Source organism: Sturnus vulgaris, chromosome 21 (assembly GCF_052056855.1).
Source record: "Sturnus vulgaris isolate bStuVul1 chromosome 21, bStuVul1.hap1, whole genome shotgun sequence".
Taxonomy (NCBI): domain Eukaryota; kingdom Metazoa; phylum Chordata; class Aves; order Passeriformes; family Sturnidae; genus Sturnus; species Sturnus vulgaris.
This window is the reverse complement of record NC_142263.1, coordinates 10162769-10168768: the sequence shown is the minus strand read 5'-3', so window position 1 is coordinate 10168768 and position 6000 is coordinate 10162769. Positions and strand designations below refer to the sequence as shown.

General features: G+C 58.9%; 1 protein-coding gene across 3 annotated transcripts in view; it reads left to right on the top strand.

Annotated features, from left to right (window-relative positions):
* Positions 1-1472: 1472 nt before the first annotated feature.
* The window catches only part of CALN1 (calneuron 1), a 118521-nt gene continuing 113993 nt past the window's right edge, over positions 1473-6000 (top strand). The window contains exon 1 of one of the 3 annotated variants that reach the window (XM_088176866.1): positions 1473-1768. The gene's annotated coding sequence lies outside the window, so the exon portion shown is untranslated. Of the gene's footprint in view, positions 1769-2812; positions 3330-6000 lie in introns of those variants that run through there. The other 2 variants (XM_088176865.1, XM_088176867.1) reach the window with 2 other exon arrangements.

Here is a 6000-nt window from a genome sequence, read left to right as displayed (position 1 = left end):
TTGCTGGAGATGACAGGTGTCTCTCCAGGCTGTTTTCCAGATCCAATTGAGGTAGTTTGAGCTGCTGGGCTCCCATCAGAGCCCCTCCTGCAGTCAGCTGCTGTCACCAGCACAACATCTCTGCTTGCTTTCAGCCCAATCTGGTTTCAGTCAAACTTCCCCTGCTGGAAGCATCCTGGCCCAGCTGTCCCCGAGGGGTCAGGGCTGTGCTGGTGCCAGGCAGTGATCTGAGGACTGTGTGCCTCAGGAGCATTCCAACAGGGAGATGGGCAGCCAAGCAAGCTCCACCGAGTGCTGGTACCAGCTGAAGGTGACTGCAGCAGGGAAAGGGGGGAGATTTGGCCGGGAGAAGGGCACTCCTGCAGGCACTTCCTCCAGAAACCCGAGCCCCCTGGATCAGTGATGGGGCTCTCCCTGCTCTGCTCTTCTTCCTCCAGAATCCAGCGGGGTCAGGCAGGCTGGGGGGCTCTGGATGCAGGGAGAGGCACAGTTTGTGCACACAGAGCACAGGACACACCTGCAGATGTGTGATCTTCTCTCCACTGCTGCTGGCCAAGAAGTCCAACACCATTCTGCAATATCAGCAATGGTTTGGCCAGCAGGACCAGGGCAGTGAGGGCAGCGATTGTCCCCTGTGCTGGCACTGCTGAGACACCTCCAGTCCTGGGGGCAATTTTGGGCCTCTCCCAAGACAGACCCTGAGGGGCTGGAGCGTGTCCAGGGAAGGGAACAGAACTGGGAAGGGTCTGGAGCCCCAGGAGAGGCTGAGGGAGCTGGAAAGGGGCTCAGCCTGGAGAAAAGGAGGCTCAGGGGGCCCCTTGTGGCTCTGCACAACTCCCTGACAGGAGGGGACAGCCGGGGGGGTCGGGCTGTGCTCCAGGGAACAGGGACAGGAGGAGAGGGAACGGCCTCAGGCTGGGCCAGGGGAGGTCAGGGTGGATTTGGGGGAAATTTCTCCGTGGAAGGGGTGGTCAGGAACTGGAAGGAGCTGCCCAGGGAGGCGGTGGAGTCCCCGTCCCTGGAGGGATGGACGTGGCACTTGGGGACACGGGTCAGTGGTGGGCTTGGCAGGGCCGGGGCGATGGCTGGACTTGATCCTGGAGGTCTTTTCCAACCAGCGAGTCTGTGCTTCTAAAAAAGGAACTGGCGGCTTAACCCACCTCCCTGCCAAAAGGAGACCCGGAGACACAACTTCCCGAGGGGCTCGGCCCCACAGGAGCGGGTCCTGTGGATTTATCGGGGCCGTGCCTTTCTCCGGGGGCCGGGGCGGCGGGGCCGGAGCCGTTCCCTGCGCGCAGCATCCCCGGCTGGGCTGGAGGATGCGGAGGAGGGGGCGGCGGGCGGGAGGCCCGGCGAGGAAGGGGTTAGCGGGGGCCGCGCCGCAGGGCTGGCGGCAGAGGGTGGTCCCTGGCCGGGCCGGGGGAGCGCGGCGCGGCGCGGCGGGGCTCGGGCTGCGCTCGGGGCTGCGGGGGCCATGGGGCGCTGAGCCGGGGCTGCCGCGCCGCGCCGCTCTCCTCCTCCTCCTCCTCCAGCATCGCCTCCTTTCAGTCCAGTTCTTCGCTTCTTTGATTTCATTTCATCCCTTTGCTTGTTTTTTTTATATGATTTTTTTTTCTCTCTCTCTCCGCCATCCCCACCGCCCAGATCTCTCTGTGCCTCCTCCCTCCATCCTCCTTTGAATAACTCGACTGGGAGCGATCTGGGGGGGGCTGGGGGGGGAACAGTGGAGCCGAGCAAACCTGTGGCGGAGGAGCCGGCTGGTGGAGAGGTGAGTGAGGAGGTGGCGAAGGATGGGGAGCTCGGGCTGCCCCCCGGCCGGGCGGGGACGGAGGGGAGGGCTCGGAGGGAGAGAAGGCAGCGCCCTCCCCTCCCCGGCTCGGGGGCACCGCAGCTCCGCCGGGAACCTGTTGGGGCTTCAGCCAACGCTGCCGCCGGCTCAGACGGGCCGGCAGCCGAGCGATCCCCGCGGGGGGACACGCGGGTGGCCGTGGGGTGCGCGGGGGGGATGCTCGGGATGCTCATCCCCTCCCCTCGGTACCCAGATCCGTGCGGCGGATCCGCGGCTGTGGCCCCGAGCCGGCCGTGTGCGGCCGTGGGCGCTCACACGCGTGTTTGTGGAGTTGCCATGGAGCGGCACGACAGCACTTTGGCTGCCCAGAAAACCTTTTTTATTCGTTTCCTGGCCCCCTGCTCGTCCGTACCGGGTGATGTAATGAGAGCTCGGTGTCTATGCGGTGTCCTGCTCTCGGGGAGTTGGACACGGATGGAGAGCCCAGATCCCGGAGCAGAGGGAGCATCCGCCATCTGTTTGAATGGATGGGTCCTAATGAATCTGTCAAACCCAACAAACGCACTTGACGGAGGAATTCGGCCCCAAACACCTCCTGATGCCGCTGCCGGCAACCAGAATGATCCGAGCAGAGTGGTGCCCGTCCCCCCGCCGCCTGCTAGGAGCCGTGCTGAGCCCAGCCCCGGCTGATTTCAGCTGATTCAATCACCAGGTTCAACACCTGATTTGCAGCTCTCGCCTCCTGCTTTCCCCCTCGAGCAGCCCCAGGGCTGCAGCGGGGCGGGCTGAGCCGGGTCCTGGCTGAGCTGTTCCGCGGTTACTCAGCAGCTCCTCAGACCTTTCCCACCCACCAAGTTTTGCTGTTTTCCACGGAGCAGCTGCCTCCCCCTTAGCGCCGTGCCGCGCTCGTCCGCGGGGCGCCTGGCGATCTGTGTCCCCTCCCGGTGGCTTTGGGAGTGCTGGAAGTCCTCGGGATACGGATGGGCTGCGCCGGGAGATGAGAGCGGGACGGGCGCTGCGGTGGGAGCGGCTCCCCGGGCTGTGGGTACCGGAGGAGAGGTGTGTGATCCTGGGTGGCTCCGAGGGCTCGCTGGACTACAGGAGGAGCTTCCCGCAGCCTGGGAAATGGAATTTGCCCGTTGTTGAGCTGTAGAATAGCTGCACAAGGCCGGCACTGGCACAGGACTGGAGCGCCCAGGGTGCTGGCATCACGTAGGCAGCTGCCACCGAAATGACACACTTGATTGAAGGCCAAAAGAACCCAATACGTAACTGCTGTGATTAAGCTCCATATGATGCCTCAGAGCAAGTAAAAACCCCTCCTTCATCTCATCTTGCTTGTAACGAGACAGCCGTTGCAGGGATCTCATTTGGGTCATGTTGTGGCTTTTGGGGGATTTTGGGGGGGTTGTTTTGGGTCGGTTTTCTTTTGCTTCTGGCTGTACACACCCATGACCTGCAGCAATCCGCACCCCCGCGATGCCCCCTGAGAGCCTTGGGCTATAGGTGTGCTGCTAGCTGGGAATACAAATCCGAGCAGGTAAGAGCTCCCGATGCCATTTCTTTACCAGGGAATTTTCCAGCTGGCTTCCCGCGGGTCCCTGCACGCTCCCTTCCCCCCGGATTGCATGTGTGGGACTGTTCCCGGGAAGGGTTTGACGGGGAAGCTCCGTCCTTTCAGTTCGGGGAGTCTCGGTGGATGCTCGGCTGTTTCCTCAGAGGATGCGCTGGACCTGTAGCCAGATGCTCTCTGCACTGCACCTGTGGATAAAGGCTCTGCCCGGAGGGGTCTGCACGGCTCGGGCACAATCCCATGGGAAGTGAGGGACCGCAGCCAGGTCCTGCTCGGAGCGAAACTCCGGGGGTGGCAGGGCTCTCCCGTGGGGAGGGTCTGTCCTGCAGGAGCCGCGTTCTGCTCCTCGATTCCTCGGGAGTGTGCAGAGCTCGGCTGGTTCTCACAACGCCTTCCCTTCAGTTCTCGGTGGGGCAAGGGATTGGTCCTGGGAGCAGGGGGATTTCAGCAGGGAACAAAAGCACTTCTCGAGCAGTTCTCTGCCATCGAGCCCCAGCGCAGAACTTGGCTAGCAAAGAGAAAAAAAACCCCAAACCAAAACAGGGCAAAAGGCACAAAGGGTAATTTAACCCAAATCTCTTTCCTTGCCGGCCTCAGCCTTTTCCCCTCTCCCTGGCTTCATTTCCATGCAGGTTCTGTCCAATCGCCATGTGCTGGAGGGTTCTGCTGATGCAGCCGATCCCCCCCCCCCATACCACGGCAGGTCTGTAACTATAGATGGATTTAGAATCAGCATTTTGGTGGCTGCTTGTCCGGGCGTTCTGCCCCAGCCCAGGCACATTTCAATGGCTGGTCCTGAGCGGCTCCCTCCACCTCCAGGAACGCTGCCCCTCTAAGTTCAAAGCAATGCAACTTTCTTGTCGTTATTCTTTTGAAATGTCCTAATCTCTAAACGAAATCATGGCTTGACCATGCAGTGATGGGGCTGTGCACGTTTTGTTTTCCAGAGTTGTGGTAAACTGAGCAAAATGCGCATTGAGGAACTCCTTGGACTAGAAATACCCTCCACCATCATTTTAGATTTGTGCTCATAGGGCTTTTATTGATTTGGGATGAAATATGGCAGGCAATCTATGAGGACTTGCAAATTCAAACAGGCAGAGAGCCGTTTCAGAAAATGCTGAGAATGTCAGAAGAGAGAGTTCATTGTAGCTAGGTGCCTTCCTGAGGTGAACTGAAGGGTTTTTAATGTTGTGTGAAAAGACCAAGTCAATTTTATTCAGTTCATACAGTCCCCAGCTAATGATGTACTGGGAACTGATCATATGGAGGAGCTTTGCAAGGCTGGGAAGGCTTTAATTGTGGTTTTAACCTGTGAATGTGGTTAGTGTTACAAGTGTGAGGCAGAAACTCAAGTAAATTCAGGGTATTATGCAATAGTTCTTGGCTATCATGAAAAGAGGGCAATAGAAACAAACTGGTTTATAGCTCTGCTTTTAATTAACTGCAGCCTCTTTCGATAAAAGCACTAACATGTGAAAATGGTTCTCAGAGTAAAGACATTAAGCAGTGGTAATAAAAGCCACAGTCTGAATTTAGTCTATTGAACCTGGAGTCCATGGGCAGGACCTAGAAAATGTAAAGAAATTCAGTGGGTGGTTCTTCTAAAAGTGCCCTCTCATTCCTTGAACTTAACATCAGCTTGTGGAGGCTTGCTGGGCATCCCTGCATTTGCATTTTTACAGCAGGAGAAAAGCAGCCCTGAAACATTTGCACTGAATTCTGCCCTCAGGTCTGTCTCAGACATCCGCACTGCTGCCCTCGGGTCTGCCCTAGCCGGGGCTTCCAGGCCCCTTTTGGACCTGGGTCTTTCCTGGACCTCCTTTTCCCAGGCTTTATCCCACCATTTCACCTGCCTGGAGGGTTGGATTCGTGTTGCTCCGTGCCTGGAGCCATTCTCTGTTGTGCTGGTGTCCCTGCAGGTTTGGTGGCTGTCCCTGGGGTGGGGACACTGCACAGGGGGGTGACAGGGCCCCTGGGCTCATCTCTGAGCCCCAGCAGTGAGTGATGCCCGGGGAGCTCGGTGGAGGTGCTGCTTTGGGGCTCTCTGCTCCGTTCCTTTTGCTCACCCTCCTGTATTTCCACGCCTTTGTCTGAAGTCCTTCCCTGCAGCAGGGGTTTGGACACTCAGGAATGCAGGAAGGTGAAAATGGGGCTGCTTTGCCTTTGGACATGGCCTGGGCAGTGGGGTTTGCCTGTGGTCACTGTGTGTCCTGCAGGCTGCTGCTGTGGCTGGCACAGGTGACAGCAGGGAGAACATCTGTGTGCACCTCATTTCCTTGGCATCTCTTTCTCCTGGCTGCTGGAATGTTAAACCAGAAGGCGAGCCGGGATTTGTTTGGTCATGGGAAGGGCTGTGCTGATGTCCTGCACAAATCCTGTTTGCTTTCATCCCTTCCCAGCCTCAGTTCCTGCCCAGAGCCTGGTCCCAGGGCTCAGGAGGACAGAGCTCCCCGAGTTAATGAGCTGCAGGTTCCTAACGAGGCTCTGCCCCGCGGGCTGTGCAGGGCTCAGCTCTTTGCAGACACCTCTGAGGGCTTTCTCCTCCTGCCAAGCCTTGGGCAAACACAGGGGGGAAACCTGGCCCAGGTGAGCCCTGCTGGTGCTCCCAGCCTGTCCCAGTGCAGGGAATTGCAGG